The 20,594-nt window shown below is 38.6% G+C and overlaps 1 protein-coding gene across 6 annotated transcripts in view; it reads right to left on the reverse strand.

Moving 5' to 3' along the window:
- LOC117378592 (receptor-type tyrosine-protein phosphatase U-like) overlaps window positions 1-20,594 on the reverse strand; it is a 406,105-nt gene that overhangs the window by 187,744 nt on the left and 197,767 nt on the right. The gene's annotated exons all lie outside the window — the stretch shown is intronic.

The following is a 20,594-nucleotide window of genomic DNA, read 5'->3' on the forward strand; positions in this document are numbered from 1 at the left end:
CTGTGGAGAGGCAGTAAGGCAGTAAGGATGCATATTCTGCCCAATAAAAACACCAAAGGCAGGATAGATAAGTTAAAGGCCATTCTGTGGAAAATTCCTGATGACACAATTGAATTTCCATAGAAACACGCTGGTAGAACTTCTACCAGAAAGACTATATAGTGTATATTTGAATATTTATCTTGTTTTGGAACAGGTAATGGTTAGATACATCATAGAAAATGCTGTGTTACCATTTGTACCCAGACATTACGTTATGGCGGTTTGATGACTTTTCTTGGTTGTTTATTGGAAATAGTATTTGACTTGTACAACTTGTGCTCAGTATTCAATCCATCTAGTGCACTGATTCCCAACCTTTTTTGTCTAGAGTACTATCTAAGCTTTATCTCACACTCAAAGTACCCCCCTAATGCTTGTACTGGGCAAATAAATCTGTAGTATATTGTCAATTACTGTTAATGATACTGATGTCTATAATCCTCCAATCTGGCGCCCGTAGACTAGAGTGTAGATCCGGGACCAAAACCTGGCCCAAGTGCAACCCCCTGTAACGTTGGGCCTATAGGCATGATTATTCTACCGCTAAAAAAACTGCATGTACTATAAAAGATCTTTTTTTTTAATGTAAGGTCGAGACAGTGCATGCGGACTGGATTTTTCGTTAACCAGGGACTCATTTTCAACCAGCATCTACATTACCTTGTTGGAAGGTTGTATTTAGCGCGTTGAAGGACACAGAGTACCCAAAAAACTAGAACTTGCCCCAGAATATTTTTTTGCGTAGCCCTACTGGGTTCAGCAAAAAAAAAAAAAAAGAAAAAGAAAATCGTTTGATCAACAAAATGCCAATCTCTCCAACGAGTGACATTAACGCCTCCGCCAATGCACCACTGCGGTACATTTTCATTATCATATTTTCAACATTAGTAAATTAGCATTAACATGATGTTCAGTAAATTCACACAGTTTTTCTAGCCCTCTAACTCCTCAAGTCCTCAGCCAGCAGCTAACTCCCCCTCAACTTACGTGACATTTATATCGCCCATCGCCTGTACATTTATCTTTTTATCTTCAGTTTGAAATGGTTAGCTTGTAGAGGCACTGACTTGAGTTGTTCTGACTGTAATTACCGCTCACCAGCCTTGGCCTGTCTCTGCGGCACTATGGGTAGTCTCAGAGATTCACTTTAAAACTCTGCATGTGGCTGGATTATTTTTAGATGACGGAGTGAATATTTAGACTGCATTTAAGCACTCCCACGGCTCATTTGACAATAGCGACAGTGGTGCGCCGCAGGCCGGGGTCTTTATGGTTCTGATAATGGAAAACTTTATCGGATTAAGTTGCATACTATTTCTGATATGAGGCTTACCGTTGGAGACAAAGGCGGGTTATCGACTTGCTGTTTTTTAAATGTCATTTTAGGGTGCTTAGATGGTAGATTTGCCCGGCAACTCGAAGGTTGGCAGTTCAATCCCAACAAATTCTTGGAAAGACATTTGGCAGCAAGGACGCAAGCTTATTATATTCACAGGTCGATGAAAAGCTCAATTTGGAAATAGATGCCGTTCACGAAGAGGTTGAAATTTCAGCGTCCGCCACCTTCTAGTCACCATGGAGATATTATTGGTTTGTCTGAATCTATGAAATTGAATCTATTTCCATGGAGACAAGCATGTTATGGGACAGATTTGTAGAGAGGTGACCCTTCTCACTGTAATAATGCACGTTCTTCAAGGATAAGGGTTAAGGTTAAGACGAAGGGTTATGGGAAATTTGTCCTCTGCATTTGACCCAATCTTCAACGCCACTAGGGCAACTTGGTCAGGACTACCTTAGCTGGAGGATGTGCATGTTTTGCGTTGATGAGAGAAAACGCAGTGTCAGGAAGAAACCATCCCAAGGGACCAGGGATCATAAACGTTGCATAATGGATCGTACTCGTATGTCAGTAATACCTTTTTATTAGTTCTTATAACCTGCAAACGAGTTCACATTCATAATCCAAATCTCGTTCAATGGTTTCTAACTTTCTTTACGTTTTAATTTGATTCTCATCTATTTGCTTTGGGCTATTTTCCATAAGATTTACTTTATTGCAACATTGGACTACCGTGACCGATTCATTTCTTGCATGGATCAATACAGTTTGCCTGAGTCTGCGTCTACCATCTGCTGGTGTAGTTGAAGAGCGAGCGGTGGCCTGTTCAGTTTTGTGATGGGGAACTTTTTAGCAGACAAGAAAAAGACGCACAACATCTGCTGCATAATGATAGGTTTGATTTGAGAAGTTTGAGAAGCCCTGGAGCCGAAGAGCTGAGAGGCACACAGATGTTCCCAAGCAAGAAGCATAAATCAAGTAGAACGCTGGCTGCATGGATGTACTAATCAACCAATATTAGAATTATTGTACACTGCTGTTGATATTTGTCTGTCTATAGTGTGAGTGGGCGGTTGGTGTAAATGTAAGCAAGTGGAAACAAAGGACTCTGCAAGCCAAAACTGTATAAATGTACTGCGAGTGAGTGGTGATTCGGAAAGCTGTCGGTACAGATTGGCAGTCATGTCCCTGTCAATCAGCCTCAGGGTGACTGAAGCTACAGTAGGAACTTAAAGTGTAGAGAGAGAATGACGAATGAAGTATGTTTGTATCATTCTGAATTAGATTTTTTTTTTAATGATCAAATATTACTACAAAATGAAACGCTTTATATAGGAACCTCCATCATTCCACTATCCAAATTTCATCATATCATTGACCAAAACAAGGATGGATCTAAAGCTGTGGTACCCAACTCCTCAATGAATATTTTACCACCGAGGACAACGCCACAACAAAGGTATACAATAAAGATATTTGTTGATGATATGGATAGATGTGGAGGCTGGGTTCAGACTCAGGATGGAGGGCTCTGTCTCAGGTGGTTAGCTCAGGCAATTCAGGATGAACAAGAGACACGGGAAGGGAGGGAGTGATCGAGAGAGCGGAGACGGTAATGCTTGTACAAATAGGGCTTCTGGGTAATTAGAGATGTGGTTAAGGTGAGCTGGGAGTCACTGGAGAGGAGTAGGAGGTGTCACAGTTCTGCCTGTTTGAAGGATACATCTGTTTGCATGTCTGCATTTTGAACTTGTATTAATCTTCTGTCACGCAGGTTAAACTGGACTTAAAGGCAACACAAAGAAAACCCCAAAAACATATTAGTCTCTAGTGAAAACAACAGGTTTATTCGAACACAGAGCCTGCGAAATGAAAAGAACCAATGACAATCCAGCAACATAAGTAAATGAACGGGAGGTGTGGGGAAAAGGGAGGCAGCAAACGAAGGACTGGAACAGGCTGGGAAATGAAGCTGGACTGTCTGAGGGACCTGTTCCGGAGTTTATTTTCCCCAGAGACTAATACAGGATCAAAATGCAGACATGCAAACAGATAAGTGTCCTTCAAATAAGCAGAACTGTGACAGGAGGAGGCATGGTCCTGCTCCTGAGTCTCAGTTCATAATGTTAACTCCATATGATATTAGCAGCACTTTCCTACATCAAAGTATTTTATCTATTGCAAACCTGGAAGAAAGAGCTGTAAGCAGCACTAGGATTGGCTGAGCATTGGTGGTCTAGCCTTGTTTCGCTGAAAAAAAGCCAAGCCATGAAATTGTACGTTAACGATGTGCTAAAGGGTTTGAGATAGATTTGTTAGATTAGATTAAGTTAACATAGTGTTAAGATTTGAGTTTTTTGTGTGTTTCTGTGTTGTCTTCCCCCCTCCCTTCTGTGTCCTTGTCTAGAGCTGTGTGGAAACTCTGCACCTCTGGAGTACAAAGCGACTGGGGATTCTACACACGCCGCCAGATTGTCCGTGTATCCTCCATGAGCCTTCTTCTTGGAACTATCCTGCACCTCAGCCTCCGACCCAGCTTCCTTCAACTGGATCAAAGACGTCAACCTTCAACCCAGCTCTCTACTACTTGCTCCGTCAACCAACATTCACATTTCCTTGTTTGTAATAAACTCTGTCAAACATTTACCCTGAGTCTGTATCTTTGATCCCCCAGACGTTACGACACATAGATTTCAATGTATACTTTATCTTTTTGCGGTTTGAAAATCTGATTGCTCAGGTTTACTAAAAAAAATTAATGAAACAATAAAATAAATCTTCATTCTACGAAGTCATATTCTCAAACCCAAATCATTTTTAGGACACAATATGTTGGAACCATGACATATGATGGTAGGTCAAAGAAGAGAAATGTAAGTGCACTCACCAAAACGTCACCTGACATGAATTATTTGTCTGCTCTCTGGCGCCCCTCAGAGACCTGCAGGGGGCTCAAAGCACTCACCTACCTTCCCTAGTAGTATTACTTTTTTTCTTTTTTTTTGTTGCCATGTGTGATAACTTGCTCGCTCATAACAGTCGCTCAACTCGGGAGTGGAAGCCAGACTAGCTCGCACGCAGCAGACACTCACAATACATCATGCCTTAAGTGCCGAGGGCCGATCAATAGTACAAAAAGCCCGAGCAGATGGATACAGACCCGGGCTTTTCTTTGCACTAATTTATTTTTATTTTTCATTTCTCCGTCGGACCATTAGAGACGTCGCACTGATTAACTCCTCAATTCATCACGCGTCAACGCTCCCAGCGCCATCGATTCACTCTGTTCCGAGCTCCTGCTGCTGCTGCTGCTCCACGTCTAACCTGTGCTTATGCGAGGAAGAGGAGAGCCCGAGAGCAGTGTTCATTTGACGCGAATTTTTGGTTTTAGTAATGATTTTTAGTTTTAGTCAGGATTTTGTCAAATAATTATTTTTAAGTTTTAAATTAAATCGTTTCAGTCAGCCTGAAAATGTGACACTCAGGCATGTTCCTTGGATGTTGACTCTTGTCCATTTGTCTGTGTAATCTCTCAGTCGTCCAGGTTTGATCCAGAGTAAAAGCCAAAAGTAAAATCTGTCAACTGGACAAAAAGTTGTAATCTTGTCCATTTGTTCCTTTCATTCATTTATGTTTAGTTTGTATTATTTGATGGTATATCTACTGATCATACAATAGCATGTAATATTCAAAATGCTTGCCACTCATCAAAAGTCCTCAAAATGGCCTCCATAACAGAGTTGGTTTAAAAAATATTTTACTTTTTAAAGACTGTGATCGGATTTTTTTCTGTATAAATGATATCTTTATGATCGGAGAATAACAACAATGACCAAAAATGTACTTTATAAATGTTGACTTGAAAAAAAAAGGGATATATATTTGATTTGTTTTGATAATTAATAAGATTATGGAATATTTCTAAAGCAGATTAACCAAGATTTATGAACACAACCTTTGGAATAACTGTAGAATATAGTTAGAGGAAGAGAAATAGCATATTAAAAAGCACATAACTAGACCAGAAATGATATAATTTAGTTCATTTTTGAGCCACTGTAGAGTAGGAGGTTTGTCACACAAAGTTACCCAACATGCTCATGTATAAAGTAATTACTTTAAAAAGTGCTATGGAATGAATACACTGCAACCTTCTCCCTTAAAGCATTCTAGTTTGCAAAATGATATGACGTATATTTTCAATTCAATATTCATGTTCATCTCCTTCCCCTATACACACATAAATATTCTACACGTTAGAATAAAACATTCTTATTACTGTTGCTATATTCTGCTGCTAGTACCACGGTCTCAAGGCTGTCTTTCGCTGCAAATATTAAAAAGCATTTGTACTGTATGTTTTACATTGAATAGAACTTCAAAAGGCTCCCGAGCACTCGAGCTACTACCTATCCAAGGACGCTTCAACACGGGCTGCAGATAGAAATCAGTGGAAAGACGAAATATACAAAAAGATCTTATTTTCACACCCAAGAAGTGTAAAAAGTACAAAAAAATAAAATAAAATATGCTCCTAAAAAGAGCAGAGGATACAGCTGGGAGCTTAAGCCATTCGCGTATTGTTTGGCACGGCAGGAGCTTGATAGAATCTTTAATATTTGATAGCGCAAGTCTCGCACTTTTCCCATTCGGAGCGTTGAGGAGAAAAATCTATTTCTGCAAACAATGAGCGAGATGGATTCATGGAATAGAGAAAAGATGGTGGAGGGTAATGTCATCGTGCTCAGTGATGGCTTTTGTGGAGGTGAGATGAAGAAAGAGAGGTGAAGGATGTAGGGTGTAGGGTTACTCCAGACCACTGGGGGGGGGGGGGGGGGGGGGCGTACAAGAGTAAAATAAACTAAATGTGGTATAAATGGTTTAATCTTTATGTCTGAATTATTTTCCTGTTATACAAAACAAACAGTTGAATGGTGAATTTCGTTTAAACTTGAAATGATCATTATGTAATTTATAAATAAAGACCTTTTAACTTTACTTACTTCATGGAGCTCATACTGTCTGGGGTGCCTTTTTTTTAATATGGATAATTTGAATGCTGTATGTGGAATATTTCTGGCATTGCAATCAAATTAAATTTAAAGGTCTCATATTTCGCTATTTTCTGATCTCTGTTATTATGTTTACTCATCACAAACAGACCTGGAGTTGTGTTTTGTTTCATTCACACATGTTTAACACACAAACCCTGCACATTTAGGCTGAGTTTTTCTTTCAAACCGAAAACATTCCACCTTGTTCCACCTTATGATGTCATGTGGTAATACAGGAAGGGCCTCACTGTGTTTTCAAGCTCCGTACACCTGGAATTGCCCATTTCTATTGAACAAAAGGTAAAACTTGAAAACGCTTCATGACATCACAAGGTGGAACAGGGCATTTTGATCTGGGTATGTTTTTGATGAGGTAACAACATTATAACAAGAGTCAATTTTGCGTAATATAGGACATTTAAGGTAAGGTAAGATAATAGCATGCAGATGAGATAAGTTGCATAGTGCCACTTTAAAATAGAAGTATTTCAGGTTTGTCTCATAAACAAACAACAGCCAATAACGGAATGATCTCCTAGGAAATAACGATAATTGCATGCAACCTAACTGAACCAATCTATATGACAACCAGGGCTAAATAACGTCTAAGACAGAACTAAACGAGGTCTAAACCATTATAAAGACAGGCTGACGCAACAAATGACGCCAAAGAGAAAATGGCACAGCATTAGAAATGAATGGGTTAAGTCATGGGAGTATATATATATATATATATATATATATATATATATATATATATATATATATATATATATATATATATATATATATATATATATATATATATATATATATATATATATATATATATATATATATATATATATATATATGTATGTATTATGGTAAACGAGCCATTAAGTAACAGGGAGCTGGAAGATATGCTGCAGAAATAAATATACAGTTTTCACAAGATGGAATGAGACATGAGATTGGGTCCAAGAGACACAGTAAACGAGATAAATTTTGTCAATCAGTTCTTAATGTATTTTTTTTTTTTTTTTTTATGCATTTTATTTCCTATTTTCACTGGAATTCAACCCATGCTTTTTGGAACTACTGCTTCTTCAGTAAACCTGACCCTTTTATGTCTGATCCAAATGTAAATGCACGGGTGGCACTTTCAGCTTGTGAGATGTTATGACATGAGACCTTGTCCCGTCCTAAATATATTCAATTCAATTCAAATCTTTATTCCATTTTTTTTTAAAGAGAGACAGGAACAGTGACAATACAAATAGCAACATTTATATTCTAAAAAGAGCCGCACCAGTTTCTCCACACATTGGATTGTGCTGAATCTTATGTTTGTGAGTGACATCATTATTTCATTTTCTGACTTCAGCTGCAAATTAAACTGTGCATTAAAGTTCTTAGTACAGTAAAGTGTTCTCAGTCGCACTAGTCCATCACGGCTTCCTCAAGAGCATACATTTTTGCTTTAACTAACCTACACTTTCAAAAACATATCTTGACTCCTTTTTTTGCCAAGAAGTTACACCTGCAACAACAAACATGCTAGTGCGTTTAAGTCGGATACGCTAACCTCCCCTGCATATGCAAACCCATCCTTCACCCTCACTAGAACACCCCACGGAGCAGAGCCCGTCTACACCGCAGCACCTAGGGACCCTTACTATTCTACTCTATATCTATTTATCTTTTCACCGCTCACAATCCCACCATCTTTCTAGGATCCCACCAGACAACCATGTTATGAAGCTATGCTATGCTAACATTTACAACCATGCATTAAAGAGTCCAAAGCTATCAATCCAAGACAGAAACAGATGGGCGTGCTTGGGGAAAAACACATACAAACATTTTAATACGCCCCTCCTGCAACATCAGACCCGCCTCATAAAACTATACGGCGCCCAATTGATTGCGTAGAATAAACCCAATCCATACGCCATAACTCTTCAAACATAAACATTGAATGGTGACGTTCGGAAAAAAACAAAGCAAGATTTGTACTGCAATTAATATTTCTTTCGCTTTAAGTTCGCATTAGGTACGAGTAATTTATGTGCCCGCCCCAATGATAAACTTCGGAGCGTGTACATCATCCATCTCCGTAAGGGCTAATTATTTAACCAATGCTACAAGCGTGCTAGCGATCGTTTGAGGAATGTGTTGAAGGCGAAATTGCACCAACGTTGCGCTAATTGATTTCGCTAGCTACAACCGGGCTATCGATCCTTATTGACGGCGCAGCATTGAAATATATGGTAGCGGTTGTGTGTAGGATGGAGAAATAGTGTTGTGTTTCCATGTCGGGTGCAAGAGGACACGAGACAGCGCGAGAGACAATGGAGTTCAGATAAGAATGGTTTGTTGGAATACCTAAGGGGCTGCGGCAGTTCCTTTCATATGCAAAAGTGTGATTCTAATTTTAGACTAATTAAGGTTTGCAAATGTGGGACACAATTATGAGATGTACAGAGAGTTAGAGGAGAACTGTAGCTCTTAAATTGTAGTTTATTTGCTTTTCAATACATAAAAACGTCTAGACAGTATTTTGCATTCTATCAACAAAAAGGAAATAAGAAGCCTTGAATGACAAATCACTCTGTATTTGCTCATTCACTGTGTCTAGACTCTAAAATGCAGGAGATAAAGCTGGTCATACACGTGTTGTAATTTATGGTTACGGTAACAGCAATTATAATGTGTATGTTTCAAATAGCGAATGACCTTTAAATGTTAAAGCAGATCTATTGTGCGACTTTTCAAAGCTTTTAGCCATGTTATAGTTGTTTCCCTTCTCATTTACCCTCTAGAAGTTACATTGCACACTTATAAGCAAACTTTAGTGTGTAAGGCCTTGGTTTTTAGGTTCAAGTTACTTCAATAGTTCAAGTGTTCTACTAAGCCTTGATTTATTTAAGTGATGATTTAAAGCAGACCCATTCTGCAAAATCAACTTTTAGACTTTTTAACCATGCTACAGCTGTTTCTCTTCATCGTTTACTCGCTCAAAGTTGTATTTGGAGTGATTCGTGTATGTTTGAGCAATCTTTAACCGCTTATTTTAAAGACACCATATTGCCGATCAGTGCCCATTTTCACCTTCACTGGCATTCGCCCACTGTGACGTACTTACTTATTTCTTCAAGTTTATTTTCTTAATCGGTGATATACATAGAATTCGGCAGTGTTGCATAGTCATTATGGTACAAATAAAAATTAAAAAAAAATAAAAACACCTGCTATTTGCTCCTTTAATGGACGGCTATCCATAGGAGAGGCCAACAGCTCCACGTCTCTTTGTTGTGATGATGTTTACGGCGACGTCAACTCCCATTGGGCACCAGTTTTCTAACATGGAAGTGAGGAGACTTGTTTCTTTTATTAAGTTGTTTTAGATGAATATTGTGATTTAAAATGTGTAAATTATAACATAATAATCCACAGGAGTCATAGATTATAACTATAAAGCAGACAAAGGCACAATATGGCTTCTTTAAGGTAAAAGACAACTTGTAGCCACCACTACTCAAAAGTGACAATCTGCACGTATGGGCCTTCCAATCTCAATAAATCTCACCCAAACCCAAAACCCAAACAATTTACCGTATTTTCTGGACTATAAGTCACACTTTTTTTCATAGTTATACTCAGATGCGACTTAAACGTGAATTATATGTTTTTTTCTTAATTATTATGCATTTTTTTGGCTGGTGCGACTTATACTCTGGAAAATATGGTACTCCCCAGCTAGCAAATTGCTTCATATTATGTTGCTATGTTTTGGTAAAAATGAATAGTATTTGAGACCAATATCCATGGGTTTTAAAGTGAAAAAAATAGGACTGTTTCCATAGCGATCAACCATTTAAAACAAAATATTATATCTTTTGAATGAGAAAAAGTTTTCAAAATGTTGTATTTAACAGAAAGATGAAATAAATAAAGAGGACTTTGTGAAGTTACCATAATTTCAGTGAAAGTGGTTGAAGGATTGGTCAAATTTAGAGATTTTTTTTACATAATGTCTGAACAATTTCTACCTTACCTCACGTAAATATATGCTCTCTGTGCTCCCCACACAACCGTAAAGATTCAGCAGGCTCAAATGAATTTACCCAGGGATGACACCTCCATTAAAAGATAAAGCCGTTACGTATTTAAACACACTCTCCAATCCATAGCATCCGTTAACTGGACATTTAGTGGCATTGTGAAACGACCACCTCAGCAAATATTGACCTGAACTGGGGCCGAGAGCTTAGACTTCTGTGCAGCCAGCATTTTTGAGGATATAGGCACAGAACCGGTGCTTCATTTGTACATTCATATTCAGAGGAACAGTGGCAGACTGGGTGAACACGCAGGGGATCAGGCCAAAGCCGTTACAGGGACACACAGAAAGCCAAGTGAACGTGCCTAGTATTTAAACAGCAGGACTCCCTTTTAGGCCTGCAATAGTAACAGTAATGGCCTATGTTCATGACATTTTACACACTTATTTAGTCTGTGAAGTGTGTGTAAGTACTATAATTTTCAGAATCTAGAAAGTAGTGGTTGTTTTAGGCTTTAAAATTGCTTAAACCAGAGTAATAAAAATAGTAAGTTAGAAACAAAGACTTGGTACGTAAATTTACAGAAAAACATATTCAACAGTAATAGTTAAGTAATAACATAACAAAGTCATAAATGACTGTGTAGGCGTAATTGTAAAAATAAATAAATAAATACATTGGGGAAAAAAACAAAACAAAAACTAATGCAGCCAATGCAGCTATAAGACTGTGACAAAACCATTCTGTAAACTGTAGACTACTACTTACAGTGGATGAGGGGGTCTTCCCCTGTGGATGCTCGTCTCCTTGGGTCTTGTCTTCCTCAAAGATCAGCATTTGCCATTAAGTAAAATTGTACTTAATTAAGTAAACCTACAGTTTTGTCTGAAGATTAATGATGACAAAAAAACTCAAAGTAGAGCCTCTACTTCATAAAAAGCATCCAAAATCTGATATAAAACACCAAGAACAACATCTATTTGCTTTTTCTACAATGCAAAACCAATTTTACTAATAAAAAATGCTAAAAGTCAGTTACAAGTTGCCTAAAAGTTGTCTAAATCACTTATAAAGCTGCACTCTGGGTTTGCATGTTGTTTACACTCTTCTGTTGTCAGAGGTGTCGGGGCCGCACCCTCTCACCCCCCTGATGTGCGCACTCCAGTATTTACCATAATATATGTAATAGCAATAGTCTTTCAGCAGCTGTTTGAATTGTGACGACTGCACATTTTGTTGCAGAGTTACGGTGATTTGAAAAAGCAATTGTCAGACTCTTTTGGCACAGATAGCAGCCGGGAAAGTTACCGGATCAAACAATTATATTTCCCGGATCCGTATCAGCTGAAAATTGAGAGAAACCGGAACACTGGATCAAATGAAGCTCTGCACAGAACGGAACGCAATAGAACAGGTAAGCAAAAGAAGATAAGAGAATGGAGATGGTTGGAGATAGCGAGTGGAAATGATCAAAGCTATACTGTCCAAATAGCCTCTTCAACAAAAGCACGTGGGAGGGAAGAAGTAGTGTCCTTCAGCAATCCTGGAAAGTTGTACTACTGAGGGTTTAGCAAAGCGCTCTGGAGGCAAGTGCAAATAGAGAAGAAGAAATGCTGTCATATCGTCAGGGCATGTCGGGTTGAAGTTGTCAGTTTGTATAGATTGAGTTTAAAATTGGTTTTAGATAGCCTTAGGAGTGTGCATAGGTGAGCAAACTTTTTCCGAAGTTTGAAGAAATTTTGTCTAGGAAATGAGCTTTTTTGTGACTGCATTATTGCTAACTCTCTTCAGGAGGCCTCTTGAACCCAGATTAATTCTTGTCTACATGAAATCTACAATATCGACTATGAATTCAGATTGAAACGCTGGTGAGCTACATGCCACTGTGTAGAGGAAACCTAAAATCCAAAATGATCTCTCTCTGTATTTTTTATGTAGAAGAATATCAATCTGGTCACGTGTATCAGTCTGGAAACGAAGGAGCTCATTGGTCAACCATCATTTAGAACTAAATTACACAGTTTAGTGATTTGCTAATTGGATTCTACAGAAATCTACAATGTTTTTCAATCCCCTGTGATACTTCTGTCCTTTGACTAATCCACCACCTGTCAATCATGACTATCTGACTTTGGGGAGATGTACCGGACCCTCATCTTTGTAAAGTATTGGAGAAGTTGTATTCTGGATCCCAGACGAGGCAAGTTCATAATTTTATTGTAATTGTGAAGGAACACAAAAGAGCCATGCAGTACTTATACTCTGAGAAAAGTACTGTCTATAGAAGGCTGGTCCTATTTGCATACTGTCCGTACAAGGTCGTAAATGGATATACCATTAGCCGTTTACAGGAAGGTAGAAACGTCACTAAAAAGATGCTTGCCATCACTGAAAAGATGTATAACAACGCCTCTTCTCAACCGAAAGATAAATACCTGTATCATGTAACCGAAGTAGCAGATTCCAGTGTGGACATCATAAAATAAGTATGTGTCACATTCTTACTGAGAAACAAGTTCACCTCAGAGTTTAAGACACAGCATTCAACACAAGGTTTAAGTAAAAGTAACAGATTAACAGATTCAAATGTCAAATGTGATCGTGCAATCAGATTTGTTTTTGTTTTTTTTCAGTGACACGTGAAACGAAGGAGCTCGTTGGTCACCTATTTACCGTACTTCAGATGAACAGACTTTAATGCTTTGCTCATTGATTCTGCAGAAATCCACAATGTTTTTCAGTCCTCTGCGATATTTTTTCACATTATTTTTGTCTGATACGGCCCATGCCTGTCCCTGATTGGCTAATCCACCTGGCAATCACATCCAATTGAAGACTGGCAGATTCACAGGAGACCAGGCGCACATGTTTGTAAAGTATTGCAGAAGTGTGTATTTTGGATCCCAGGCAAGGTCTTAGGGAGTATTAGCTCAAAATTTTTAGGATGTGAAATCTGGAAACATGCACACTTCAAAAACAATCCAACAAGTTACAAATCTATTCATGAGAAACCATGGTTGAATGACTAACCCATGATGCATGTAAAAATAAAATAAGAAATTTACCTTAATGTACTGAAAGCTTTTGTAAACCCCTTTTCAGTGAATATTACATTTTATTTGATCAGGTGGGCTGTATATTCAAGGTAATACTAAAACCAAGTCAACAGAACGCCCAAATGCCATCCTTATAGAACTCATTGGCATGCACATGTTCAATTTACGAAAAAAAAAGACATGAGTTGGAAATGTATAGCAGACTATAAACAGACTTCAGTGCGGGGGTACATAAAATGGAATTAACTGCAGGATGTGTTTTGAATCCCTGGCCACACTTTGCATAGGAATGACTTTGAAATTCTATCACCGGGATGCACATTTACAGCTCATTCGTGGGTTCTGTTTGACTGATCGCATCACGTTTTACCATCCACTGCCTTCACACAAGTTAGCCACGGAGAATGCTAATAGGACACTGTGTTTGCTAATCCCGGGAATATTATGCACCTCATGGATAGTCAATAGCCTCATCCGGATTGAGGGATCAAGCTTAAAATGTTTTGGAATTTTTTAATTGTTTGTTTTTTGTGGTCACGTCTTGTTCGTTTATAAAAGGAGGGATTAAGACCGGGGATGTATAGTAAGAAGAAGCAAAATAAGCTAATATGTTAAAGTTAATCAATATTTCAGTAGTTTGGAGATGTACAACAATAATTCGGTTTGCATGGCTTCAAACTAAATGATTTTTGAATTAACAGTTTACTTTGGTTAATTGGATTCGGGGGTTAGCTAGATGTTTTTGTTGGAGGAGCTACGGGGATGCTAAGATCTTCAACGTGGGTGATCACTTAAAAAGTTAATTTAGAATCTTTTTAACAGAGTGTATCACCTAAAAGTTTGTTAGTTTAAATATAGTTAGATTTATAACACTTAATATGGAATTCTTTGTTTATTGTAGTCATTTTTAACACTCTGCGGTTGCCATTTGAACAGTTTTTTCGACGAAATTGGATGTGCTATGAAAGTGAAAGTGGGGTAAAATCTTTGGGGGAGCTATGAGGAGTTTGAGGGGGCCCAAGCCTCCATACTTGGGGAGGCTTGGGCCCCCTTAAGCCCCCCACTGGCGCCGCCCCTGTTTCGATTCAGTTAAAAACTTGGGTATGGACTTTGAACCAAGGAAAATTCATTTTTGTTCTTACCTTGTTTATCCAAAATTCAATTAAGACAAAATTCACGTATTAGATCTATCAAACACCTATGAAAGGATCCTATTTCAACATTATTTTCAAAAGAATCACTTCGGTTGTAAATTGACTTTGAATAAAACTGCACATTGTTTCAAAGCGTTAGATTAAAATCGCTCTATTTTACAACATCAGATATCTCCATGTTAGCCTGTACTTTTGGGGTCAGATGAGTATTTTCACTATCTCCCTCTAGTCAGGGTTACCCAGCGGCTTAGGGCCAGTAACCCTTTGATCACTGTTCAGCCTATCTGTGTAGCAGCTCTCCTGTCTCTCCTCAGGGCCTGTCCATGCAAACCAATGATTTTCTTTCTTTTTTTTTTTTCACTCGAGGTTTTATCTCGGCCCACACCTCGCCTGGTTCTCCGGTCCCTGCAGGCCTCGTGAGCTGGCCGAGTTCTCTCTGCTGATCTGTATCTATGGATTGGACGGGTTGAGTGGAGCCCTATGGGGACGTGCTAAGAGAAGACTTGAACTAACTGTTGGAGATACAGAGATAGGAGAATTAATGGACTTTAAGGGAGAGTTATTTTTACAGTATAAGAGGACGTGTTAGCACATGAATATAGCAATGATTACACTACATAAAGTACAGTAGTAGTGTCTAGCGCCTACAAGCTAACAGTAAAACAAAGGGATTTTTGCTTTTGAACACCATAGCGTCGGTATCTTTATCATTTGAAATAATAATAATAATAATAATAATAATAATAATAATAATAATAATAGTAATAAAATAAAAATAATAATAAATAATAAAAACACTACTACTACTACTACTACTACTACTACTACTACTAATAATAATAATAATAATAATAATAATAATAATAATAATAATAATAATAATAATAATAATAATAATTGTGAACAGTGCCCACTGCAGGCCAAAATAGGAGATGCAAAACAGTTTGAATAAGGCTAAACACAGTAGCTGGTAGTTTTGTTGGTTCTTATTTGTATCATTGCAAAGACAGTTGGATCGCTGAAATGGTTAGAACATGTCCAGCAAATTTGAAAATGAAGAGAGTACTTTCTAAGACCAAAAAAAAAAAAAAAAATGTATAGTTTACTTCATGATTTAAAGTACACCTTCAGCTCTAAGGAATACTCAAACATGCTTGAATCAAACACATCTCTGACTATGTTTTTCATAGAGGTAAAACGATAGCAAAGTGACAGCACCACTTTAGTATAATTTTACATTATTTGTAGTAAATGTTGCTCTAGACGACTTGGTGTTTTGTTTAGATCAATATTGCAATTTAAAACGTCAAAAATATGCAGGAATGGACCACGGGTGTCATAGAATATAACTATATATCAGACAAACGCACATGTCTATAAGTACAACCCGGGCTAGCTCTTACTTCCAGGCTGAGCGTGCTGGGGCCTTACCTGCTCCATTAGCTCTCCGCCGCAGTGCTATCGGTGTAGGACAAACAATACAAAGTGTCTTGGGAGTGGAGTGCCTCTCATCCGCCAGACAAGAGCACATACATCACCCCAGCACTAGATTACATTGCTTATGTATGCCTGCCCGGATGGTAAACACTGCGGCACTGGGCTAACTCTCCATTGGCGTCTGACGGCTCGCCTCATATTGCCATAAAATTCACCATCTAATACAAGCCCAGAAAATGTCTCAAGTTTGATACAGGAGGAACATTTATTTTGAACTAGTCTGAAAGGTGTCAAGAAGGATTGAAGAACTCCATCGATCTTTGTATCGCTTGATGAAAAACAGTAATTTATAATCACCAAAAAACACAAAAATGCATTATAGGCTAATCCCCCAGTTAGGAGGTCTTGATCCAAACTAGTGCAAGATCTAGAGATATTGTAAGTCCCAAGCACTGTATATGGATGAAACACTGAAGAATGGGTCAAATGCAAAGGCAAAATGACTGAAATGAAACTGGAAATAATTACAGCAACCCAGGAAAGCGCAAAATATGGAAAATATAAACATAACCAACCCTCAGTGAAAAAACTTAAAAATCTTTTTGGCTGTTTTGTTAAGTTACCCTGAATAAATAGCTACCTGCCAAACGTAATGCTCCCTTTCTACTTAATGACTGTGCTCAGATTGTCAAAAATATTGATAGATCCAGATACTAATCAATATTAAAACTATTATCACTCAAAGGAACGAGCATCGATACTGGAAAAAATTGCAAAAATAGAACAAATTTGGACATTTCATGAACAGTTTTAGAATGGTCTTTATCAAAACAAGAATAAGACCACATAGAAACTATATTTTTGGTTGAAAATTATACTATTGTCTAAATAAATGTGCTTTTATGACCATTGTTGCCTCAATTGTCAAGTCTTTTTTTTTCTTAGAATCAGACTGGTGTTTGAAATTTCAGCATCGTGACAACACTAGACCACAGGCAATTGCTAGTTACTGGTAAATTGATGTTTACTCATTTGAAGTTTCCAAAATTTCCTGCAAATTGACACTGTTGACCACTTTCTCAACACATCTTTGCAAGTATCCTGTCTCCACTTATCTCAAAATTCAATACAGAGGAAGGGGGAAGAAAAATCATTAGTTTGAATGAGTTTGGCTTCTCAGAGTCACCCAGGACAGGAGGGCCGGGGATGGTGAAGCTTTAGCCTGTCCGCATTGATCCGCCCTGCTTCATTTACTGCCTCTTGATTTATTGAGAGGGGGCCTTAAAGTGCACCAAGGTTATGGTCGCACCTCAGCTACCCCCCTGGTACCCCCCCCCCCCCCACCCAAGAACGCCAACCCACGCCAACCCACGCCAACTCACGCCGACCGCATAGGGTCACTTCGTATTGAGGTCAATTGACTTTCCGCCTTCCCGCTATCCATTGCCTTCTCATTAACAGCTGTACTTTTGGGTTTGGGGCACAGGGAGGGAGCGTCCAACGTGCTAGTGGGAGGGCAGGGGATGACTGGAGAGCCGGGTTATAAATTATGGTCTGTAATGAGGTGAAGCAAGCAGCCTATCCAGTCGCGGCGATGTTACAAGCGATCCGCTACAAAGCTAATAATGCTGCGTGCACAATACAGGCATACACATGGATATTGATTACATTGCAGCACGCAGGTAAATGGAGCGATAAATAAAGATACAATGCAAACAGCAGACCAGGTGCAATTAAATACTTATCGAGCGGCCCTGACATATGACACTGCACTATTTAAAAGTGATTTCTAAAGGTATTTTATTAATTTATGGTTACGTTTCTCTGAAGTGCACTTCTGGACAAGTCTAAAACTTACACACAAGCGATTTGGAGGTGTTCAACTATGATTTAGAAGTACTATTTTATGCATTACTGTGACTTTTTGAAGTACTTTGGAAACCATTATGTAGTCTAGTAGTATATATTTAATAGTATGGCTTAAAGGTGCATAATGGCGCTTTTCTGCTTGTCTCTGTGATGGTATTAATTTGCCTGGAGCCGAGTTCCATATTTGGGACTCTGACCGCAAGTATCATAGCAACGAAAGAGCCAATCTGCAGCGAGTCTGTTGAAGGTAACGCCCCTTCCCTCCTGCATCGTTGGTTTAGCAGGGAGTGGGCGCTTAGCAACGCTGTCAATCAAACCTGCTGCTAACGCTAGCGGGTGCGACCTCTGGGAAAGAAGGAGCCTGATTTGTCAGTTAGTAATGTTCACATCTTGATTTACAGACACAATAGCCAAATAAAAACACCAGGACCATGTACAGCGGGTTAATACAAACATTTTACAACCAAAATGACGAGGCTCACTGCAGCAGTTACAGAGAGAGGGGTGACTTTTTTTTATGTTAAGTGAATTGAAGCCAGAGTCGATGGAGCTCGAAGCGTGTTCATGAGAACTTCCTATGTGGAACGTGCCGGCTAGCTATGTCCATTTATATATACACTCTAGAGTAGGAGCTCACCCTGGGAATCACCTTCGTATCTGGTATTGAGCTATTCAGAATCAAAATTGTGTTTAAAATGTGTATCATGACAACACCAATTTGGCATATAGGCCTTAATATGTCTCGTATCTGAAAGCTGCTGAAATCTCGAGGGCCGCTCAGTCGGACTAAAATATAAAGTCATTTATATTGGGAGGAATGGTACTTCTGCATCACAGTTTTATAAAAATCTATATGTACTATTTTTCATCCAGCTCCTCATCTTTCTTGGACGTTCCACTGGCGCCACAGAACAGTACAAAATTTCACAATCTTTAATATTTTATCAGGTGTAGATATGGACACAGATATGATGTGCCAGGGACTCACCGTACACAACACAAGTGTCGAGCTCCAAATGCACACAGATGTTATCAGCCTGGACTGAGCCTATTAGAGTAAACCACTCTGCTAATAAATAAAACAAGGGGAACCTGTTGTGAAGGTGGAACCTGTTTTGTGGAAGACATTTTATTTTCTACAATGTTTATTTTGTATTTAAAGAGACGGCATTACACTTTTGCTAACACATGACATATTTAGATCACCATGTTACCTTCTATCGTGTTAAAACTCTATATTCACCAAAAGCCAAGTATTAACACGGTGCTGTTTCATTTTTAACGCTGTGAGTTTCCCCTCCCGCGCTAAGTCACTTCCCTTTCAGAGCGCTATCACAACACAACCAGCGTGCATCCCGCGGAGAACCACCACGTATGGGCCCGTCCGTCCTTTTAACTCATCTTGTTTCATCATTTTTTGGATCTCCAGTGTTTCCTCTGTAGGAGCGATCTGCGCCAGGAGCACAGAGCCATGATGAGTCGTTTTCAATTGGTTCGTCTGTACTCAGCCTCATTTATCTGGACCTAGCCTTATGTATTTTAGCGCGTGTGTGAGTGTGTGCGTGTATGTGCGTGTGTCTGTGAGTTGTACGGTTGTGTGGGGTTGGGCAGTTGTGGGAGTAAGATGCTTGGCTGTCTTTATGTTAGGTTTCTGTATGAAAAGGGCTTTTTAAAGATTGTGCAGTCCTGGTGTGGGGTTTGAATGTGAAATCTCCTTTGGGTTAAATTAAGTCTTTGAAATCCAATATACAGATAATAAATACATTGTCAAGGATTTGGAAAATAAAATGTGTACTTTGACTTTGATTTTATTTCATTTACTGCACATCACATCACGTTTTTCAAGTTGCCGTGCATTGTTTTGTATCCTGCGTTTGTAGATTTATGGAAACTTGTCAAGTGGGAACATGGGTGGCAGAGGTTTGTGAGCTGAGTCTTGGACAGGATCGTACTCCTGATCGTAAGGAGGGTTTGGATAGGGCCCGGGAGAGATCGCTAGATTACTCAAACATGCATGGATGACATATAAAACTTCTTCAGGCATGTTTTTGATGAGGGAGCAGCGTTATAACATCGTAGAAAGCTCCAAAAAAGTTGATTTTGCATAGTACTTCCTCTTTAAAACTAATAGCTTAAGATGATGTATTAATGCTTTGTTTTTTATGTGTTAATATGTACATAAAATCCAAGTGGCAAGTTAAAATAGGAAAAACAATTGCAAACGAGTAGGTGGAAATAAGTAAAGTAAGTAAGAGATCATTTTGCTGTTTCCTTTACAAAAAAATGACCTTTCCAATTATTTTTGCTCTAGCACTTATCAGACATTTACAAAACCTTTTCCTACTTGTTCCATTCAGAATGTGTGGAATTACTGTGGACTCCTCATTTCACATAACTCACATAATAATGTGCTGGTTTAATAGTCTTAATTGTATTTTTATGCATGGCTTGGAGAGTTTAGTGCTTGGTTTTAAAGTAGACAAATTCTGCTAAATTAACTGTTATGAGCTTTTAACTACGTAATAATGTTTTCCCTCATGCCTTTCTGGAGTAGCACTTTGATAAATGCTTGTTTGAGTTATCCTGTAGTGTCC

The sequence above is a fragment of the Periophthalmus magnuspinnatus genome, chromosome 11, assembly GCF_009829125.3.
Source record: "Periophthalmus magnuspinnatus isolate fPerMag1 chromosome 11, fPerMag1.2.pri, whole genome shotgun sequence".
NCBI lineage: Eukaryota > Metazoa > Chordata > Actinopteri > Gobiiformes > Gobiidae > Periophthalmus > Periophthalmus magnuspinnatus.